Genomic DNA, 24,854 nt, shown 5'->3' on the forward strand with positions numbered 1-24,854 from the left:
TCTCTGAGTCTTAAAACAAATGTCCTTAATTGGTCTTCATCATCATTTGAAAAGACTCTCTCTATTTCATCCAGACTTCAATTGGCAATTTATCCTAATGTGCTTGATGAAAGCTATATGTTTGAGGTTTCTACTTGTGTAGCTTTAAGTAAAGACAACACATATAATTGAGAAAAGAGAAAGTCCTGCATTTCTCCTATTTTTCTTGAAGATTTAGAAGTCTAATTGTCCCATCACCTCTGAAGTCAGATGGTCATCTCAGTTTTCTAAAGCCTTCAAGTAAATATTCCTTGGTAAAAGCTAATTGAAGTTTCATGATTAAAAAGAAGTAGGCACTTGTTATTAACAACTAACAGTGGAGGACAACAACTTGTAGGGGTTCATGCCCAAAGCATTAAATATGACACAACACCTTAAAGCCACTCAGAGTACCCCTTGAATCCTGAGAGGGCAGATGTAGTTGACCTGTGTTGAGTGTAGCTGACATTGAAGCTGATCTTACACCAGTCCCAGAGTTATGACTTGCCTGAGAACTATCAAAATTAGTTTTAAAAAAAGAAAAAAAGAAACTGACTACACCCAGAGCCCATTCTTCTCACCAGAAGTTACCAGTCCCCAGCCTCCTCAGCCTTTGGTGATTTTGTAAAAAATATCCCTATTGCCACTCCTCCCAAGCCTCCTTTACCTTCTTTATGGACTTTTGGTTCTTATGCAAAACAACTTATGTAACAGCTTCTCTGGGTTGTGTTTTCCATGAGACTCCCTCCCTGTAAAAATGTGTTTAAACCCTGTCCTTACTAACTCTTGTGGGCACCCCTGCACTCTAGTTCTGCTTGGTGACTGCATATTGCAATCCTATTCCCTCCGTCAAAGACTCTTTGTTGTTCCTACTTTGGTCATCCTCTTTATTTGAAGTCAATGGGCCACAGAATGCTTCCTACATATGCAATGTTCCATTGTTCCATACCCTTGGAGCCTCTACCTCTTCACAGGGGTGGGGGAAATATCTTTTCAATTTATCTTTTCTAAAACTTGTTCTTTAAAACTTTACAATATTCATTTTCCATTGTTTTATGGTATTTTTCCTTTCTAATGTTGAACCATCCTTGCATTCCTGGTATAAATCCCACCTGAACATGGTGGATAACCCTCTTGATCACTTGCTAGAGTCTTTTTGATAGTATTCTATTTAAGATTTTTGTATCTATGTTCATTAGGGAGATTGACTGTAGTTTTCTTTCTCTGTTTTTGATCTACCTGGCTTTGGAATCTGTACCATATTTGTGTCATAAAAAGAATTTGGTAGGATTCCTTCTTTGCTTATTATATTAAATAATTTATAAAGTATTGGAATTAGTTGTTCTTTGAATGTTTGATAGAATTCACTTGTGAATCCATCAGGCCCTGGCAATTTTTTCTTAAGGAGTTCTTTGATGGCTTGTTCAATTTTTTTTCTGATATGGGATTATTTAAGTATTCTATTTCTTCTGCTGTTAATCTAGGCAATTTATATTTTTGTAAATATTCATCCATATCACCTAGATTGTTATATTTATTGCCATATAATTGGGCAAAATAATTTTTAATGATTGCCTTAATTTCCCCTTCATTAGAGGTGAGGTCTCCCTTTTCATCTTTGATACTGTTAATTTGGTTTTCTTCTTTCCTTTTTTTTTATTAAATTTACCAGTACTTTGTCTATTTTATCTGTTTTTTCAAAATACCAGCTTCTAGTCTTATTTATTAATTCAGTAGTTCTTTTACTTTCAATTTTTCTTAATTTCTCCTTTGATTTTTAGTATTTCTAATTAAGTTTTCATCTGAGGATTTTTAATTTGTTCATTTTCTAGTTTTTTAAGTTGCATGGCCAATTCATTAATCTCCGCCCTCCCTAATTTGTTAATATATGCACTCAATGATATAAATTTTCCCCTTAAAACTGCTTTGGCTGCATCCCATAGGTTGGGTGAGAAGTCTCATCATTGTCATTGTCTTCAATGAAATTATTAATTGTTTCTATGATTTGTTCTTTTACTAAATTATTTTGGAGAATCATATTACTTAATTCCCAATTAGTTTTTGGTTTGCCTCTTCATGTATTCATTTTTTTTAATTTTTTAAACATTTATTAATATTCATTTTTAACATGGTTACATGATTCATGCTCCTACTTTCCCCTTCACCCCCCACTCTCCCCCAACCCATGGCTGATGTACATTTCCACTGGTTTTAACATGTGTCCTTGATAAAGACCTATTTCCAAATTGTTGTTAGTTGCATTGGTGTGGTAGTTTGGAGTCTACATCCCCAATCATGTCCTCCTCAGCCCATGCATTCAAGCATTTGTTTTTCTTATATGTTTACCCTCCTGTAGTCTTTCCACTGAATGTGGGTAGCATTCTTTACCATAAATCCCTCAGAGCTGTCCTATGTCATTGCTTTCTGCTGGTACAGAAGTCCATTGCATTTGATTTTACCACAGTATATCAGTCTCTGTGTACAGTGTTCTTCTGGCTCTGCTCCTTTTGTTCTGCATCAGTACCTGGAGGTCTTTCCAGTTCACCTGGAACTCCTTTAGTTTACTATTCCTTTTAGCACAATAGTATTCCATCACCAGCATATACCACAATTTGTTCAGCTATTCCCCAATTGAAGGACATACCCTCCTTTTCCAGTTCTTTGCCACCACAAAAAGCGCAGCTATAAATATTTTCATACAAGTCTGTTAATTTATGATCTCTTTGGGGTACAAACCCAACAATGGTATGACTGGATCAAAAGGCAGGGATTCTTTTATAGCCCTTTGAGCATAGTTCCAAATTGCCAGCCAGAATGGTTAGATCAGTTCAAAACTCCACCAGCAATGCATTAATGTTCCAATTTTGTCACATCCCCTCCAACATTCATTACTCTCCCCTTCTTTCATTTTAGCCAATCTGCTAGGTGTGAAGTGATACCTCAGAGTTGTTTTGATTTGCATTTCTCTAATTATTAGAGATTTAGAATACTTTCTCATTTGCTTATTGATACTTTTGATTTCTTTACCTGAAAATTGCCTATTCATGTCTCTTGCCCATTTATCAATTGGGGAATGACTTGATTTTTTATACAATTGCTTTAACTTCTTGTATATTTGAGTAATTAGACCCCTGTCAGAGTTTTTTGTTATAAAGATTTTTTCCCAATTTGTTGTTTGCCTTCTGATTTTGACTACATTGTTTCTGTTTGTACAAAAGCTTTATTAGCTTAATATAATCAAAACCATTTAATTTACATTTTGTAATTTTCTCTAACTCTTGCTTGGTGTTAAAATCTTTCCTTTCCCAGAGATCTGACAGGTATACTACTTTGTGTTCACTTAACTTATTTATAGTTTCTCTCTTTATATTCAAGTCATTCACCCATTCTGAATTTATCTTGATGTAGGGTGTGAGATGTTGATCTAAACCTAATCTCTCCCATATTGTTTTCCAAATTTCCCAGCAGTTTTTGTCAAATAGTGGATTTTTGTCCCAAAAGTTGGGCTCTTTGGGTTTATCATACACTGTCTTGCTGATGTCATTAACCCCAAGTCTATTCCACTGATCCTCCCTTCTATCTCTTAGCCAGTACCATATTGTTTTGATGACTGCTGCTTTATAGTATAGTTTAATGTCTGGTACTGCTAGGCCCCCTTCCTTCACATTTTTTTTTCATTGTTTCCCTTGATATTCTTGATCTTTTGTTATTCCAAATGAAATTTGTTATAGTTTTTCCTAATTCAGTAAAGAAGTTTTTTGGTAATTTGATAGGTATGGCACTAAATAGGTAAATTAATTTGGGTAGAATGGTCATTTTTATTATGTTAGCTCGTCCTACCCATGAACAATTAATGGCTTTCCAATTGTTGAGATCCAGTTTTATTTGTTTGGAAAGTGTTTTGTAGTTGTTTTCGTATAATTTCTGTTTTTGTTTTGGTAGATAGATTCCTGAGTATTTTATATTGTCTAGGGTGATTTTAAATAATGTTTCTCTTTCTACCTCTTGTTGCTCTAATGTGTTGGAAATATATATAGAAATGCTGATGATTTATGTGCATTTATTTTGTATCCTGCCACTTTGCTAAAGTTGTTGATTATTTCTACAAGCTTCTTAGTTGATTCTCTAGGATTTTTTAAGTAGACCATCATATCATCTGCAAAGAGTGATAGCTTAGTCTCCTCCTTGCCTATTTTGATACCTTCAATTTCTTTTTCTTCTGTAATTGCTACTGCTAGTGTTTCTAGTACTATGTTGAATAATAGAGGTGATAATGGGCATCCTTGTTTCACTCCTGATCTTATTGGGAAGGCTTCTAATTTATCCCCATTGCATATAATGCTTGTTGATGGTTTTAGGTATATACTGTTTATTATTTTTAGGAAAGGTCCTTCTATTGCTATACTTTTCAGTGTTTTCAAAAGGAATGGATGCTGTATTTTGTCAAAGGCTTTTTCAGCATCTATTGAGATAATCATGTGATTTTTGTTTGTTAGACTGTTGATATGGTCAATTATGTGGATGGTTTTCCTAATGTTGAACCATCCTTGCATTCCTGGTATAAATCCCACCTGATCATGGTGGATGATCTTCTTAATTACTTGCTGGAGTCTCTTTGCTAGTATTCTATTTAAGATTTTTGCATCTATGTTCATTAGGGAGATTGGTCTATAGTTTTCTTTCTCTGTTTTCGGTCTACCTGGCTTTGGAATCAGTACCATATTTGTGTCATAAAAGGAATTTGGTAGGACTCCTTCTTTGCTTATCATATCAAATAATTTGTATAGTATTGGGATTAGTTGCTCTTTGAATGTCTGATAGAATTCACTTGTGAATCCATCAGGTCCTGGTGATTTTTTCTTAGGGAGTTCTTTGATAGCTTGTTCAATTTCTTTTTCTGATATGGGATTATTTAGGTATTCTATTTCTTCTGCTGTTAATCTAGGTAATTTATAGTTTTGTAAATATTCATCCATATCTCCTAAATTGTTATATTTGTTGCCATATAATTGGGAGAAATAGTTTTTAATGATTACCTTAATTTCCCCTTCATTAGAGGTGAGGTCTCCCTTTTCATCTTTGATACTATCAATTTGGTTTTCTTCTTTCCTTTTTTTTATTAGATTGACCAGTACTTTGTCTATTTTATCTGTTTTTTCAAAATACCAGCTTTTAGTCTTATTTATTAATTCAATAGTTCTTTTGCTTTCGATTTTATTAATTTCTCCCTTAATTTTTAGTATTTCTAATTTAGTTTTCATTTGGGGATTTTTAATTTGCTCACTTTCTAGTTTTTTACATTGCATGCCCAATTCATTAATCTCTCCTCTCCCGAATTTGTTAATATATGCACTCAATGAAATAAATTTCCTCCTGAGTACTGCCTCGGCTGCATCCCACAGAGTTTGGTAGGATGTCTCATCATTGTCATTCTCTTCAATGAAATTGTTGATTGTTTCTATGATTTCTTCTTTGACTAATTGGTTTTGGAGAATCATATTGTTTAATTTCCAATTGGTTTTTGATTTGCCTGTCCAGGTGCCCTTACTAATTATTATTTTTATTGCATTATGATCTGAGAAGGTTACATTTATTATATCTGCTCTTTTGCATTTGTTTGCAATGTTTCTATGCCCTATTACATGGTCAATTTTTGTGAATGTACCATGTGAAGCTGAAAAGAAGGTGTATTCCTTTTTTGTCCCTATTTATTTTTCTCCACATATCAATTAAATCTAATTTTTCTAGGACTTCATTCACCTCTCTTACCTCTTTCTTATTTATTTTTTGGTTTGATTTATCTAGATCTGAAAGAGGAGTATTTAGATCTCCCACTATTATGGATTTACTATCTATTTCCTTCTTGAGCTCTGCCAGTTTCTCCTTTATGAATTTGGATGCTATACCACTTGGTCCATACATATTGAGCAGTGTTATTTCCTCATTGTTTATACTGCCTTTAATCAGGATGTAATGACCTTCCTTGTCTTTTTTAAACATATCTATTTTTACTTTGGCTTATGTCAGAAATCATAATAGCCACTCCTGCCTTCTTTTTCTCATTTGATGCCCAAAAGATTTTGCTCATACCCTTAACCTTGAACTTGTGTGTGTCTACCTAGGTGCCTCATATGTGTTTTTTGTAGACAACATATGGTAGGATTTTGGATTCTGATCCACTCTGCTATTTGCTTCCCTTTTATGAGTGAGTTCATCCCATTCACATTCAGAGTTACAATTATCAGTTGTGCATTCACTGACATTTTTGTATCCTCCCCTAGTCGGAACCCCTTCTTCTTACACTATTTTCTTTTAAACCAGTGGTTTGCTTTGAGCTGGTATCCCTTATCCCCTCCCTTGATTGATTTCCCTTTCTACCCCCTCCCTTGTTATTCCCCTCTTTTTATTTTTAAAGCCCCAATGAATTCTCTCCCCCTTCTTCTCCCCTCCCTTTTTTGACCTCCCCACTCCCCTGCTCCCCTTGGTTTATCCCTTCTGACTTTCTCAGTAGGGTTAGATAGAGTTTTATATCCCAATGTATAATGTAGCTACTCTTCCCTCTCAGAGTTGATTACACTGAGAGTAAGGTTTAAATATTACCTCTTAATGCTCTTTTCCTCTCCTTCTTATAATAGTATTTGTCCCCTCCCCTTCCCGTGCCCTCTTTGTGTGTAATAGAATATCCTATTTTTCTTATTCTCTCAAGTTTCTCTTGGTGTCCCCTGCTTTTCAAACCCCTCTTTCCCANGGGCATCCTTGTTTCACTCCTGATCTTATTGGGAAGGCTTCTAATTTATCCCCATTGCATATAATGCTTGTTGATGGTTTTAGGTATATACTGTTTATTATTTTTAGGAAAGGTCCTTCTATTGCTATACTTTTCAGTGTTTTCAAAAGGAATGGATGCTGTATTTTGTCAAAGGCTTTTTCAGCATCTATTGAGATAATCATGTGATTTTTGTTTGTTAGTTTGTTGATATGATCAATTATGTAGATGGTTTTCCTAATGTTGAACCATCCTTGCATTCCTGGTATAAGTCCCACCTGATCATGGTGGATGATCCTCTTGATCACCTGCTGGAGTCTCTTTGCTAGTATTCTATTTAGGATTTTTGCATCTATGTTCATTAGGGAGATTGGTCTATAGTTTTCTTTCTCTGTTTTCGGTCTACCTGGCTTTGGAATCAGTACCATATTTGTGTCATAAAAGGAATTTGGTAGGACTCCTTCTTTGCTTATCATATCAAATAATTTGTATAGTATTGGGATTAGTTGCTCTTTGAATGTCTGATAGAATTCACTTGTGAATCCATCAGGTCCTGGTGATTTTTTCTTAGGGAGTTCTTTGATAGCTTGTTCAATTTCTTTTTCTGATATGGGATTATTTAGGTATTCTATTTCTTCTGCTGTTAATCTAGGTAATTTATAGTTTTGTAAATATTCATCCATATCTCCTAAATTGTTATATTTGTTGCCATATAATTGGGAGAAATAGTTTTTAATGATTACCTTAATTTCCCCTTCATTAGAGGTGAGGTCTCCCTTTTCATCTTTGATACTATCAATTTGGTTTTCTTCTTTCCTTTTTTTTATTAGATTGACCAGTACTTTGTCTATTTTATCTGTTTTTTCAAAATACCAGCTTTTAGTCTTATTTATTAATTCAATAGTTCTTTTGCTTTCGATTTTATTAATTTCTCCCTTAATTTTTAGTATTTCTAATTTAGTTTTCATTTGGGGATTTTTAATTTGCTCACTTTCTAGTTTTTTACATTGCATGCCCAATTCATTAATCTCTCCTCTCCCGAATTTGTTAATATATGCACTCAATGAAATAAATTTCCTCCTGAGTACTGCCTCGGCTGCATCCCACAGAGTTTGGTAGGATGTCTCATCATTGTCATTCTCTTCAATGAAATTGTTGATTGTTTCTATGATTTCTTCTTTGACTAATTGGTTTTGGAGAATCATATTGTTTAATTTCCAATTGGTTTTTGATTTGCCTGTCCAGGTCCCCTTACTGATTATTATTTTTATTGCATTATGATCTGAGAAGGTTACATTTATTATATCTGCTCTTTTGCATTTGTTTGCAATGTTTCTATGCCCTATTACATGGTCAATTTTTGTGAATGTACCATGTGAAGCTGAAAAGAAGGTGTATTCCTTTTTTGTCCCTATTTATTTTTCTCCACATATCAATTAAATCTAATTTTTCTAGGACTTCATTCACCTCTCTTACCTCTTTCTTATTTATTTTTTGGTTTGATTTATCTAGATCTGAAAGAGGAGTATTTAGATCTCCCACTATTATGGATTTACTATCTATTTCCTTCTTGAGCTCTGCCAGTTTCTCCTTTATGAATTTGGATGCTATACCACTTGGTCCATACATATTGAGCAGTGTTATTTCCTCATTGTTTATACTGCCTTTAATCAGGATGTAATGACCTTCCTTGTCTTTTTTAAACATATCTATTTTTACTTTGGCTTATGTCAGAAATCATAATAGCCACTCCTGCCTTCTTTTTCTCATTTGATGCCCAAAAGATTTTGCTCATACCCTTAACCTTGAACTTGTGTGTGTCTACCTAGGTGCCTCATATGTGTTTTTTGTAGACAACATATGGTAGGATTTTGGATTCTGATCCACTCTGCTATTTGCTTCCCTTTTATGAGTGAGTTCATCCCATTCACATTCAGAGTTACAATTATCAGTTGTGCATTCACTGACATTTTTGTATCCTCCCCTAGTCGGAACCCCTTCTTCTTACACTATTTTCTTTTAAACCAGTGGTTTGCTTTGAGCTGGTATCCCTTATCCCCTCCCTTGATTGATTTCCCTTTCTACCCCCTCCCTTGTTATTCCCCTCTTTTTATTTTTAAAGCCCCAATGAATTCTCTCCCCCTTCTTCTCCCCTCCCTTTTTTGACCTCCCCACTCCCCTGCTCCCCTTGGTTTATCCCTTCTGACTTTCTCAGTAGGGTTAGATAGAGTTTTATATCCCAATGGATAATATAGCTACTCTTCCCTCTCCAGGTTGATTACACTGAGAGTAAGGTTTAAATAGTACCTCTTAATGCTCTCTTCCTCTTCTTCTTATAATAGTATTCATCCCTTCCCCTTCCCATGCCCTCTTCGTGTGTAATAGAATATCCTATTTTTCTTATTCCTTCAAGATTCTCTTGGTGTCCTCTACTATTCAACCCCCTCTTTCCCTCCCACCCATATCATCTTAGACCATTTAGTATTCCAACCTTTCCCTATAAATAATTCTTCTAATTGCTATAATAGTGAATACTATTATAGTGAATAGAGTTCACTACAGAGAATTATACATAGCATTTCTCCACATAAGAATACAGATAATTAGATCTTATTGAAGCCCTTAAAGATTCAAATTTAAAAAATTATGAGTTTTCTTTCTTTCCCCTCTGTTTCTTATTTACCTTTTCATGTTTCTCTTGATTTTTGTGGTTGAATATCAAACTTTCCATTTAGTCCTGTTCTTTTCTGTGCAAATACCTGGAAATCTTCAATTTTGTTGAATGCCCATACTTACCCCTGGAAGTATATAGTCAGTTTTGATGGGCAGTTGATCCGTGGTTGAAGGCCCAGCTCTCTTGTCTTTCTGAATATCATATTCCAAGCCTTGGGGTCTTTTAGCGTGGAGGCTGCCAGATCCTGTGTGATCCTGTTTGATGCTCCTTGATATTTGAATTGTTTCTTTCTGGCTTCTTGTAAGATTTTGTCTTTTACTTGAAAGCTCTTGAATTTGGCTATTATATTCCTGGGTTTTGTCCTTTCTGGGTCTAGTGTAGAGGGTGATCTATGGATCCTTTCAATGTCTATATTGCCCTCTTGTTGTAGAACTTCAGGGCAATTTTGCTGAATAATTTCTTTTAGTATGGAGTCCAAGTTTCTATTAATTTCTGCTTTTTCCGGAAGACCAACGATTCTCAAATTGTCTCTTCTAGACTGGTTTTCTTGGTCTGTCACTTTCTCATTGAGATATTTCATGTTTCCTTCTATTTTATCAGTCTTTTGACTTTGTTTTATTTGTTCTTGTTGTCTTGAGAGATCTTTAGCTTCTAATTGCTCATTTCTAGCCTGTAGGGACTGGGTTTTGGCTATAATATTTTGGTTTTCGGCTATGATCTTTTGGTTTTCCTTTTCAATCTGGTCATTTCTGGTGTTCAATTTGCTTATCAGTTCATTTGATTTCTGAGCCTCACTTTCCAATTGCAAAATTCTGCCTTTTAAACTGTTATTTTTCTTGCCAGATCTCTTCCATCTTTCTTAACATCTCTGATTTGAACTCTTCAATAGCTTGTGACCAGTTTTCATTGTTTTGGGAAGGTTTGGATATGATTAGTTGTTTGTCCTCCTCTGTTGTCTGGATTTTCTCTGTGTAAAAGTTGTCGAGTGTTCCAGAGTTGTTCTTGATAATCTTTCTCTTCTGGGCTTCCCGATTTTGGCTTGCCATTGTTGTTAGCACAGCGCCTTCTGCGCTTTATCCTCACACTCAGGGTCTGTCTGCACTCTCTAAGCTCTCAAGTTGTTCTTGGGGTCAGGTCTCCTGGTCGTCCCTGGTCTGCCCCTCTGCCTGAAGCTCCTTCAGCAGTCTCTGGGCGCTGCTTCCATAGCCATGCTCCCGTCTGCACAGGGTCCCCACTCGAGGTCCAAGCCTGCGATTGAGATCCTTGTCCGTACCTAGGGCAATGCCTTCACCAGTGCAGGCGCTCAGGAAAGTCTATGCGCGTTCTTTAGCCTCTTGGGGTCCTAAGTCTTGCTGCTCTCAGGAACAAGCCCTGGAGCTGCCAGTGACTTAATGGGTGCCCCCAACCTGCTTTAACTCTTGTACACTGGCCTCTGAGTTGTATGTGGTGTGGGGGTTGGGGGAGGGGCTTCTTCCTCTTGTGTTTTAGTGAGAGCTGTTTCACCCCTTTATAACGTGGAAATGCCCCGATTCCACATACCTTCAATGCTGCACCCTGTTGTGGGGTCCCTTCGTTCGTCTGGATTCGTTTTTATGTCCCCTTGAGGAGTCCTGTATGCTTAGGTTAGGAGAGATCAAGCTGCTACTCCTTACTCTGCTGCCATCTTAACCGGAACATCAAGGTTCTTCCTCCATGTATTCTTACTAATAACTATTTTTATTGCATTATGATCTTTCTATTTACATTGATGAAATCTTTGTGTATATTATTTTCCTGGCTCTGCTTCTTTGTATTATATGAAGTTTGTATCAGTTCATTTAAGTTTTTCAAAGCTTCTCTGTATTGATTATATTTGGTTTTTCTTATAGCAGAGTAATATTCCATTATATTCATATCCTACAGTTTATTTATCCACCTCCTCCTCAAATGAGCATTTACTTTGTTTCCAATTCTTTACTGCCACAAAAAGTACTGCTATCAGTATTTTGTTCACTGAGTTTTTGGAGAAAAAAAAGTTAATGACTTCCTTGGGGTACATCTAACAGTGAAATCTCTGGGTCAAAAATTATGGAACTTTTGGGCACTTTATTTGTGTTGTCCAGCAGAGGTCATTGTGACCAGCTCAGGGTGTGACCTTCTCTTGAAGTTTATACTTCACCTTCTCTCTAGTGAGGAAAGAAAAAGAAATAAAAAACTCAAAGAGGAAAAAAACCCTGAAATAAAGTGACCAAACTGCCTGGAAATAGTGTGATTAGCTCTGGGAGGATTTTGATCTAGGTTAAAGTCTTATTGCCACATGACTTCTTCATTTGTTTTTTTTTTTTTGCAAAGCTTAAAAAAATCTTAAAAATGCAAATTACTAATTGGATTCAGAAGCTACTTCGAGCCTAGACAACCTGTTGATTGCCAAACCAGCATGATAATCTCCCAGTCAGATGAATTTAGAATAGTCAAATATCCATAGGTTTTTCTTCCATCTTGCACACTTTCTATAGCAAATCACAAACTCAGAATGCCACAAATTGATAGTATCTTTATTGAACCAAATTTTTTTTCAAAGTAAGTATCTAGTAGGTAAAACATTTAACTATCAAAGGAACTCTTAATGTTTAACCTCTTTATACATTTCAAGAGAAAGAAAAATTACAAACTGTCGATTCTCCACTGTGCAGCACTTTCTCAGAGAAGCCATGATGCATTCACATTGCTGGGTTCTCATACTAAGATGAACTCTGACCAAAAATCTAGATTCAAAAAGGATTTCTTGTCTCTCAGGGAGATCTCAAGGCCACATCTACTGCCACTGCCACTCTCTCTCTCTCCAACCTTTCTGCTATTCATCTCCAGAAGGTTTTTGCAAACTCCTAATGCTTTTTGGAGGAAATACAAGTCCCAGGTTCTAAATCAACTTATACCTCTTTGGAAGCTATTTTTCCAGCTTTGCCAGAAAAGCTGTTATATTTACATAGTTACAAATTGCCTTCCAGAATGGTTGTACTAATCGACAGCTCCACCATTAATGCAATAGCGTTTCTATCTTTCAATAGTGTGAGTTACAACCTCAAGGTTGTTTGGATTTCTATACCTGAAACATTCTTTCATGTGGCTATAATACTTTGCAATTCTTTTGAGAACTATTCACTTATATCCTTTGACCATCTGACAAATGAGAATTTGCTTTTGGTCTCAAATATTTCTGTTAGTTGTTTATATATTTTAAAGCCATAGTAGAGAAAATTGATCCAAAGACTCTTTCCCCCCTCCCCCAAGTTGATTGCTTCTTTTTTTAACACTACAATAGGCATTTTTAAAGAAACTTTTCTATGAAGTCATTATATGCTGATGAGTCCTTAACAAATTTGAAAGGCACAGAACTTTGGCCTTGGATGAGAGGCATGGTAAATGAAAGACAATCTCAGAGGTAAGGCACTTACTAATTGACAATATGTGGGTACTATTTAAGAAAGAAAAGCAATGTGAGACTTATGACCCAGAATTCTTAACTACTGGATTCATGTGGATTTGACTGGGGAGTTTTTGTTTGTTTGTTTACAAAGGGTGAGACTTGATATGAGTCTTTAAGGAAGTTAGAAGAAGCATGAGGAAGAGGAGAGGATGGAAAATATTTCAAGTATAGGAATCACTCAGTGAAAAGGTGCTTAGTCAAGAAATAGCATGGTACATTTGAAGAACAAGAGGCTGATGCTACTGCATTTGTAGCCTTTGTGGAGAGAAGAAAAGAACAAGACGATTGGAAAGGTAGAAAGGGTCCAGACTGTGAAAGGATTTAAAAGATAGAGTATTTTATTTTTGATCCAAAGGTAAAATGGAACCATTGAATGAGTGACATGATAATTATGTCAGCTGAGTGGTAGGAAATCTTGATGTAGGGTGAGGAACTAGTAGACTATTATTATTAAAGTAACTACCTGGATGGTTGGGCTAATTATCCCTGTTCTGTTAGGTTAATATTTTGTTTTTTTAAAAATACCATCCTCTGTAATGCAAGATGGGCCTTTGGATGAAAGGCATGAAAAATGAGAGATAATCTCAGAGGTAAGGCACTAAATAGTGAGCCACATAAAACTGCCAATTTTTCAATGGTCTGAAAATTTTCAAAAACCATGGAGGAATGTAATTAGGGGTTTGAGACCAATTGGCAGTGATAATCCTACTATGCACTTCCCTGGTGAGTTCACATTTTAACTTGAATATTGTCTACAGTTCTAGAGGTCACATTTTGGAAAAGACATTAAAAAATTGGAGCAGATATAGACGAGGACAATTATGATGTTGAAAGACCTCTAGATCATACTGTATGATTGAAGGTTGAAGGAACTGGGATTATTTAGCTAGAAAAGAAGGCTTAGAGGAAATGTAAGACGATTACCTCTTTAGAAACCCCAAGTTTAATTACCTTGAGATGTCCAAACCAAAAAGTTGAGCTTTATCGTGGAAGATAAGAGGACATGCTAGAAAAATAAGAACTATTAGAGAGCAAAGACTATTTTGCATTGGTTATTTGTGTACTATTGTAAACCCATGTTTTGTTTTGCTTCCTGTGTTTTCTTGTGGATTCCTGTGAATCCTTTGTGTTTTCTAGGGTACTAACTAAAGGCTGTCTTATACTCAAGTGGTTTTCTTACCTAGAATCTGAGAAGATTATTTTACCTTCATAAGCTTGGAGATGGATATTTGAGAGACAGAATAGTATATAGTAGAGGACCAACCTGGAAAATAGGAAAACTTAGTTTCAAGTTGTTTCTGACAAATACTGGCTGTGCTACCAGAACAAGTGAATAAATTTCTCAGTGCTCTTGGTCAGTAGTTTCAAACTCAAAAGGAAATAGAAGCTATCAAACCATTGTGAAGGATCCCTATGGGCCACATATTAACTTAGAAAACTTAGGTGACTCAGTAGATTGAGTCAGACCTTGAAATGGGAGATCTTGGGTTCAAATTTGACTTCAGATACTCCCTAGCTGTGTAATCAGGAGCAAGTCACTTGACCCCCATTGCCTAGCCCTTACTACTTTTCTGTCTTGGAACCAATACACAGTATTAATTCTAAGATAGAAAGTAAGAGTTTCTAAAAAAAAGAAAACTGCATATTAACACTATTTATGTTCTATTGTGTTTATTTTGTTAAATATTTCCCAATTACATTTTAGTCTGGTTCAGTCTTTACTCCAGAATGTTGTCATTCAGGATAGCATATTTGGCACCTCTATTCTGAAGCAGCTCTCTAAGATGATTAAGTCGCAGAGAAAATATCAAACTACATTAGTTAAAGAAAGAAGCAAGGAAATAAACTTTTATTAAATATCTGCCTCTTGTCAGGGTCTGGGCTAAGTACTTGCAAATATTATTTAATTTATTCCTCACAACAATCCTGGGGTTAGGCATCCCATTTTATAATTGAAGACACTGGGAGGGGGTGGGACAGAAGTTAAAAATATGTGATTTGGGTATGATATCCCAAGGTAGAAACAAATCCATGTGAATCCAGTATTTAAGGATTCCAGGTCTTAAGTTACCTCTTGCTTTTCTTTCTTAGATGCACATCTTGTCAATTAGTAAGAGCAAAATTGGTTGACAGAACTGCCCAACTGGCTTTCTAAAACTACTTCATAGTAGACCAAGAAATGTCATACATGGATGGAGAGGCTGATTTGGAATCAGCAAAAGCCTGCTTTTTTGGGACAGGATGGGGTTCCTTGGGACACTGACCAATCATCACTATAGCAAGTGAGCTGAACTAGACAAAAGAACTACAGACACCAAATTGGTTAGTATTCAGCAAAGAGGTAGCATCATGATAGCTGCCTCCCATGGGGACATATCTCAGCATGTAGGGTCCAGGAGGAACCACATGACTCCTGTAGCTGCTTCAGGCAGAATCCCAAGAGATTACATTCACAAGCTAAAGGGCAGCCAATTTCCAGCTTATAATCAGCTTCACTTCACTCTGCAACCATAAGCTTCTCTTATTAAATCATTTTCAGCATCCTGTAATTCAAGCTTGAGCAGTGATCTACTCGTCCAACTGGCTTGTAATACCCCTCATTTTACAGATAAGGAAAGAGAGCAGAAGTCAAGTCATTTGTCTAAGGATTAGATAGAACTGAATGGTTGTGGTATAAAAAAATTTTTTTAAAGAAACCAGCTTCAGAATTTATTTGCTGTCCCCCCACCTCTCCTTAAGCTTATTGAGAGATTTCTTATCCTTGGTATTTTGCACAGTACCTTTGAACATTTGTTTTTATTAATCCTTTTTTTAAACATGACTTTCATTTCTGAATATAGCCATCCCTGCCCTCTCATCCAGTGAGCATTTCACCAAAACTAACATACACATCAACTGAGTCTAACAATATATATATATATATATATATATATATAGTTCCATATTCATAGTCCTCCATCTCTTCAAAAATAGGAGAGAGGTTGTACAGGGACTTGATGTGTCTGAACCAAACCCTATTATACTAATTATCTCCAAATAAAAGAAGAAGGGAGATTTTGGGAAAATTTTCAATGTATACTTACCCATTAGAGAAGTGGATCCCATTGGCAATACAACCTTTGACAGACTAAAGGCAGCTCTTTTGAAAGCCATCACAGATGCTGATAGATTTCATTTTGACATTAAATTCTGAGATGTTGTCGTATTGAAGCTCTGGGAGCTGAGAGTCCCACCTTAATTGACAGGTGAAGACCCTTGGACCTCAGAATGTTCCCAGAGACCATGAAGACAGGGGAGAAAGTGGTCGGCCAGGGTGGGTATAAATACCCTGGCAGCCCCAGACAAGGGGTTTTATTTTCCTTTCCCTTCTTCTTTGGACCTTGGATCTGTGGACCCTGGTCTATTGGGAACTGAGGCTTTGCTTGGCTAAGTCTTGCAAGAACTCCTGTTTGAACCCACTGACATTGATCGACCTATATCCAGACCGTGAATCCTCTGATTCTTCTGTCCCTAGACATTTAGGTATCCAAACCATCCTTAGATATCTAGGTATCCCGGGCAGGGAGGGATCCAGGAAGTGGGCAGGAGAAGAAGAGGGTGGAAAGGGTGGTTCCTAAAGGCTGTAGAAAGGCATAACATCTGGCAAGAAGAAGGAGCTGAGAGACATCATCCAACAGCTTGCTTGCTCTGGTTTGGCTGTGGCCAGGCTAAGCCAAAGGAGCTGAAGAACAAGCCAGAATCATTAGCCAGCCTACAGTCCTGAGGGATTAGTATTGTCAAAAGATTAGTGTTAGGGTTTCCTATTCCTCTCCCCATTTCCTAAACATTCCTTCCTTGTCATATATATATATATATCTCTATATACACATCAAGTACCTTCCTGGAGTGGTTGTATCATCACTTCTCTGGGGAGGGAGCAAACGCAGTCAGATAAACATGTCCAAGGCTAACAGAGCCCAATACCCACTATTGATCAACCCCAGGTGGGACCTGAAAGGGATACCCATCCACTGACCTGAAGGATCCTGCCTGGGCACTGTTATAAAAGAGAGAGTTGTTACAACATCTAGCTAGGTGGCAAGACTCAGGTGATCTTGCACTAACCACATAACTAAACAACCACTACTGTCACCAAATTAATAGTGGTAGTATCCAGTTTACCTTCTTATTTTATAACAATGTTCAAAAGAGGAATAATTAGCAGAGGGACTACCTAGGAAGCCAGGAAATTGTCATCAGATATAATAGTGTTAAAAGGAAATGCAGAATGTCAGATCGTGGTGCTTTATGGAATTCCAAAGACCACATTGCCCCCAGAAATCACTGTTGTGGTGCAATTGTGACTCTTCATGAAAATGTGTGACAAATATAAACAACTGGCTTCCCTGAGCAACAGCCTATGGAGAAAAAGCCAGCTCTCAAGATTAATGATCCTAGTGATAATAAAATAAACCTGATACCTAGAGCTCGTCCACTATTTCTGGGGAAGAATATCTATCTTAGGAGTCACAATGAAAATTTCTTTTCAGACAAATAATTTATTAAAAGTTTCTTTAGTCTTATATTTTAAGTGACTTAAGTGTTGTGAATCTGCCAGGCCAGATTCAGATGGTGGTCAGGGCACAGATAAAAATGAGATGGACACCAAAAGTTAATTTCTAAGAGAACTAACCCCCAAGCAGCAATGGTGTCCAAAAGCCAACTAAGGGACCTGAAACCAAGAAGGTAGGAATAGCTCTAAACTGAGAATGCATTTAGACTGTGTAGTATTTAAAAAAGCCAATAGTCAGCTATTCAGGAAGGTCGGAATACACATAAATCAAAGGAATGGTCAAAACAATGAGAAGCCAGACAGGTAAGAAGAATCTAGCTAGAAGCTATAGAAATACCAGAGGTCTGAGCAAATATTGAATCAGACACTGGGAAAACCAGGAAACTAGCAAAACCTAAGTCACAAAGAGCTGCCAAAAGAGGGGATTCAAAGGTAAGAACACACACAAAAAAAATGTGTGTTCTACACACATTCTACAACAACTCCCTCAACTTGTACTCTCATGAATGGGCTGGGTAGGCAGAAGATGGCAGCTACTCTTAGCTTCTCACTTCTGAGATGCATTTAGGTCTTAGCATAGGCATCTACTCAGATGTATGGCAAGTACAATTGTCATAAAACATTTCCCCTATGACTCAAAAGGTTCTACTCTCCCATAATTACATATAGTGTCTGTAGGAAGAATGGGTTCAAACTTAGAAAAAGATGATGAAGCACATGTGTAGAATAAATGTTGGCAAATGCAAGTCAACTCCTGGTTCTTTTGAGCCTGGAAAATTCTTCATCCTCAGCATTAGTTTCTGTGCCAATGGTCACTTAGATGGGTTTCCAGAATCTTATCTTCTTCATAATCTGATTTCCTTCTCTCCTGCCATTTCAATATCACACCTGCCAGGCATCATACTTCTTGATGCTGCTTCCAGCCTTAGGTGACTTTAATACCTTGGGTAGATGAAAACACTTTTTGATCCAAGTGAACAATCAGAACTGAGTCTGAACCAGACCTGTATACCTCCATGATCAATCAAAACCATGGTATGAGATACTAGGCTATAGCCGAAGCAATTTATATAAAATAGGGAAGATATTTCACAATGAGAGGTTAAGGTTAGAGGTAGTCTGAGAAAAAAGAGATTCTGAGCATCTGCACTCAAAGTATGGAGCAAAGTGAAAACCAAACTTTGGCAGAGAAAAAAAGAGTCATCAGCTCTATAGGTATCTTGGAGAGAAGGACCTAAACTGAGGAAAGTACCAAAAAAAGTTCAGCTTGATCTCCAACTTCTTCTCCCAATTCCTAACCAACTCCAGACATGATAATCACTCCAATATATCCTATAATTTTTATTATAAATGTAAAGTTAGAGATCTTTCTGCCTGGTGTTAATTTCCCTAAGTGGAGAGTTCAGAGTGCTACTCAACTTGAAACTTTTCAATTAAAATAAAATTTTTCAAGTCTAAGAGGAGGAGACCTGTGAGTCATGATATTGCCCCCTAGGCTAAAAATGAGCTAACAAATGCAACGGGATGATACAGTTGGTTGGAATCTTTTTTTTTTAATCGTATGCTTTGATCTGCATTCTACTGCCAACAGTTCTTTCTCTGGAGGTGGATAGCATTCTTTGTCATAAGTCCTTCAGAATTGTTCAGGATCATCATATTGCTGAGAATAGCCAAGTCTTTCACAATTTATCATTGTACAATATTTTATTTAGTTTGTAAACATTTTCTAATTATATTTTAAATTGGTTCCAGTCACACTAGAGGATATGGCAGACAACTGCGTAGAATTTGACACCCCTGCCTTTAAGAATTATATAAACACGAGTTATTGTTACTGATATTGTTATCTTCCCATATTACTTTGCAAGGTAGGAAGGCATTGTTCTTTAAAACCCTGATAACAACAGACATAGGACCTTCTCCTACCTTGAAATAAGCTGGTCTCCAAAGATGTCTGTCTTAATATCTCACAGGATTACAAAGTCTTGGTATTATAAGGAGCCTCAAAGGCCTTGTGGTCCAAATCTTACCTGAATAACTACAACCCAACTAACAAGTGGTCATCCAGGTTTTGTATGAAAACCTTCACAAAGAGGTGATACTTTGTCAGGAAACCTTTCTTTACATCAAAAACTTAATTTCTCTTTTTTGGACTTCTGCTCATTGTTCTTAATTTTACTTTCTGGGGTCCAGCATTCTAAATTTACTCCCTCCTTCCATGTGATGGTTCTTTAAATGCTTTAGAAGAGCTGTGATGTTTGTTCTAGTCTTTTCTTAATTAGATATCCCAAGTTTCTTCAATTTCTCTTCATTTGGACAGAACCTTCCTATCTGCCCTCCTCTGGATTTTCTCCAGATATTAATGTCTTTCTCCAAAGATCAATGTCTTTCCTAAAATAAGCCATCTAGAACTGAACAAAATATTAGAGTTTCTAGAGATTTGCTCTGATCATGGCAAAGTACACCTCTTCTGTTCTGGACCCAAGAAAGCCTAGACTCACTAGCTTTTTTGCCTAGCCATATTGTTAATTTAAATTGAGTTAATTAATTTAAATTCTCAGATCTTTTTAAGTTGATACCTAAATCTATAGTACTCCCTTAGCCTAATAAACTGTCAAACCAACCAACCAATCAACAAAAATAAATAGAAAGATAAAGAAATAACTAAGTGAATGAATAAGTAAATAAATGAATAGAAAGACAGTTGATATATATAAGGGAGGAAAAGAAGGAATGAATGAATTTAGTCTGACATGATTCTTGATTAGACCATACTTCCTTTTCTAGGTGTTCACTAACTATCCCTATAATGATATCTTCTAGAATTTTCTCTTTGAGCTCATTGGCTCATTTTGCAGACTCTGCTCTCTTCTTCGGTCCTACAGCACCTCTCTCTCCATAAACCTTTTGCTGACAGTGGCTCATCAGTCAACCTCAATAGTTCTTTCCCTACAAGATAATATAGTTTTTCTTAGCCTAGTCACTTAAATTCATTAAGAGTAGCTGGATGTTCTTTTACCATCTCCTATTCAACTCCTTAATAGCTTTTTTTGTTCTCTCTTTCCAGTGCGGAGTACTCTTAGCAAAACAGGAACAAAATTAGAGTCGAACAATTCTGCCATTTCTCTATCTTTTGCTGTTATTATTTCATCCAATCATCTCATTTATCCTGAAAAAGTCCTATCATTTCTTTGATCCTCTCCAATACAACAAAAAACAAAAAACAAAAACAAATCCTCTCAACCTCATAGATTCTTTCTAGGAAAAAAGTTTGAGAATAATAAAGCTGGAAGAGACCACAGCAATTTTCCAGGCCAACCCCTACCTGGTGCTGGAGTCATCTCTAGAACAGCCCTGACAAGTAATCATCTAACCTCTTACTTAAGGTAACAGTAATAACACTGCCCAGAGAGAGCCCCTTCCAGTTTTTGAAAGCAATCATTATAATTAAATTTTTCTTTATAATATTGTACCCAAATCTGTCTCTTTATATTTTCCTTCCATTGGTCCAAGTCCTGCTATCTAGACTAGGATGAAATAAAACAGGTCTAATATCTCTTCCACAAATTATAAAATGTTAGAATTTGAAAAGACCTTAAGGATTATTTTCTCTAGCACCCACAAATGTATAAAATAAGCCTCGACCTCCCCAAGACCTTATTTTTTTTAAACCCTTACCTTCCATCTTAGAATCAATACTATGTATTGGTTCTAAGGCAGAAGAGTGGTAAGGAGTAGGCAATGGGGGTCAAGTGACTTGCCCAGGGTCACACAGCTAGGAAGTGTCTGAGACCAAATTTGAATCCAGAACCTCCCGTCTCTAGGCCTGGATCTCAATCCACTGAGCTACCCAGCTACCCAGCTGCCCCCTCCCCAAGACCTTATTGCTAGTTAGTGGTATCTTTGATTCCCCGTGACTGTTCTACTATAAGAAATTATTAGGATATATAGGGCATCCCAAGCTACTAAGCAATAATTCAGGAACTGTGCAAGTAGATGGTTCTGCTATCTATGTCTAAGTTCTGAGGTTCATACTGTGGAGTCAGATAAAAGTGGGTATTCATAGGTAGTTTTATTCGACTCCCCAATTTTCACTTGGATGAATGAAGTATTTATTAATCACTTAACAATATGCAAAGCATTGTGCTAAATGCTGAGGATACAAATAAAAAGTCTATGCTGTTGTTTTTTTGTTCTTGTTTAAAAAAAGTTCTTAGCACAGTGCCTAGCACATAGTAGGCACTTACTTATTCTAATCAACTATGACTTAGCTGCTCTCAACAATATAATGCTCCAGGATGATTCTAAAGGATTTATGACAAAGAATGCTCTCCACCTTCAAAGAAAGAATTGTTGGAGTCAGAAAACAGATCAAAGCCTATGATTTTTCACTTTTGTTTCTTTGGGATTTTATTTGGGGATTTTAGTTTTACATGATTGTTTTCTCACAAAAAGGAACAATATGGAAATATGTTTTGCATGATATTACATATATAACCCAGAAAAAATGCTTATCCCTTTTCCCCTAATGGTGGAGACAAGGCATACTGAAGATTTCAGCTTCGAATCAGATGCAAAAGTCCTACCATCCTGAGAGTATAATGGCAAAATAGATGTTAATGCATTTATACTGGTGAGTGGATTCCCCAGGAGGATGACTACTCTCTCAGAGGTAGTTCAAAGGTATCCCACAAGTTCATACTCCTAATACCAAATAGCTCAAGACCTCCAACAAGTGTGCTTACTATGGCTACACAGTTTTCCCCTATATACTGGAGCCTCCTTTTCTAGGGAATTCACACAGCATCTGTGGGAAGAGTGGACACAGACTTAAGAGTATACATAAGGCACAAAGCAAGAGACTAGATGTGGCCAAGGCAACTCTTTCCTCCAATACTGTAGGATCCTGATGTTCTTTCATTTCTCATGGAATTTCCATGTTGCTTCCCAATGAGGATATTCAGCTGGATTTCCTGAATCTTCTCTCCACATCTTGACTTTCTACTACCAGGGCTTGAATTTTCTCTTGAATCTCTAATCACCTCTCTTCTTCACTGTCAGAGGTCTTGCTCTTTAAATTTGCTTTCAGGGGCAGCTGGGTAGCTCAGTGGAGTGAGAGTCAGGCCTAGAGACAGGAGGTCCTAGGTTCAAACCCGGCCTCAGCCACTTCCCAGCTGTGTGACCCTGGGCAAGTCACTTGACCCCCATTGCCCACCCTTACCAATCTTCCACCTATGAGACAATACACCAAAGTACAAGGGTTTAAAAAAAAAAAACAATAAATTTGCTTTCAATAGTTCTCCTTTCTGTCTGTGTCTCGGTAGAGTATTCTAGACTATTCTCTCTGCTGAATGTGTCTCAATTGTTCTTTAAATTCTCAAAATGTTCCCTTGTCTTTTAAGGGCCATCTGAAGCATGTCCAGTCTTCTGGATAACAAATCCCTAGGTTTCCCCTTCTTTCAATGAGAATTTTCTCACATCTCATGAAGGGATTCAGGACAACTCATTGTCTGCCTCTTACTTTTTATGATTGTATGATTATATATCCTGGGTGAAAGATTAGTCCTCTGCTCCTCTAAACATATATGAATCATATCTTCTCCAGCTACATTGTTCCTTTGCTCAGTGTTGCCCTTTTACTTCGCCCTTAAATGCTAATGACTTCTTTTCTCCTTTCTTTTGGTCCATGGTTTTCATTTAAGCCCAGTTTCACCAAAATGATTTGACCAAGTAAAGAGGAGAGGAGGCTATTAAAATGTGGTTTTCCTTGGCTGGCTAGGGAGAACATCTCCAACAGATTATCCCCTCTGTTGTCCCGTGCTTACTTATTTTCAATTTCTTCCTGACTACTTGCTTATTCCCTAGTGCCCACATATATACCCTCAGGACATTAGCCATAAACTCCTTTCTTCCTTGTCTATCATTCAGTTGCTTTCTGCCACTTTCTCTACCTTGACCTTTATCTCACATGATAAAGTGGCCTTACCACTTACCAATGCTAACTCCTCTATTTGTTCAAGTTATCCCATTCCATGTCATCTCCCTCTACAGATAATCTCCTCTGTCATTTCCATTCTTTCACTTATTTTCTGTCCATGTTTACTGGTTCATTTCCTACTGCATATAAAGCATGTCCATGTATGCCCCATCCTGAAAAAGAAAAAAAGAAAAAGAAAAAAACATCACTTGATCCTTCCATCCCCACTATCATCTTATATCTCTTATGTCTTTTGTGGTTAAAATTTTCACCACCAAAACTGCTGTCTCCATAATTACTAATGATTTTTTAGTTACCAAATCCAATTACCCTTTCTCAATCCTCATCCCCTTTGAATTCTCTGCAGCCTTAGTTAGTATTGATCATTCTCTCCTCCTTGATTTCTTCCCTGGTTTTTAGGACACTATTCTCCGTTGGTGTTCCTCTAATCTGATCTCTCCTTCTGTCTCATTTGCTGGATTCTTTTCTATATAATTACCTCTTACTTTAAGTGTCCCTCAGGGTGCTGTCTTAGGTCCTCTTCCCTTCTCCATCAGTTGGTCATCTCAGAGTTTCCCATGAATTTAATTATCATTTCTATGCTGATAATTCTCAAAGCTACTTATCCTGCTCCCAAACCTTCTCTTGACCTTCAAACTCCTGTCTCCAATTGCCTTTTAGACATCTCATATTGGCTGTCCAGTTAATGTCTTAGACTCAATGTATTGAAAATGCAACTCTATCTTTCCCCCAACTCCTCTCTTACTTCTACCTTCCCTTTTACTGTGGAGGACAACTCCATCCTCCCAGGCCCCAGACTTACAATTTAGGAGTCATCCTGATTCCCTTCCTATCTCTCACCTCCCTCAACCCCTCCTCATCCAATCTGTTGCCAGGGCCTGTAGATTTTGCCTTTGTAATATCCCTCAAAAATTCTCCCTTCTCTTCTGTGACATAATCTTTGCTCTGATGTAGACCCTCCTCATCTCATGCCTGGACTATTTTTTTTTATTTTTTTATTTAGAATATTTTCCATGGTTACATGATTCATAATCATCCCCTTTCTCTCCCCTCCCAAAGCTGACAAGCAGTTCCACTGAGTTATACATATATCATTGTTCAAAACCTATTCCTATGTTATTCATATTAGCTGTAGAGCAATTCTCTAACATCAGAACCCTAATCACACCCTTTTTGCACTATGTGATGAATTATATATTTTTCTAATGCATTTTTGGTTCCACAATTCTTTCTTTGGATGTGGATAGCATTCTTTCTCCTAAGTTCCTCTGGATTGTCCTGGGTCATTGCATTGCTTTTAGTAGAGAAGTCCATTATGTTCGATTGTGCCACAGTATATCAGTCTCTGTGTACAATGTTCTTCTGGCTCTGCTCCCTTCA

Source organism: Gracilinanus agilis, chromosome 3, assembly GCF_016433145.1.
Source record: "Gracilinanus agilis isolate LMUSP501 chromosome 3, AgileGrace, whole genome shotgun sequence".
NCBI lineage: Eukaryota > Metazoa > Chordata > Mammalia > Didelphimorphia > Didelphidae > Gracilinanus > Gracilinanus agilis.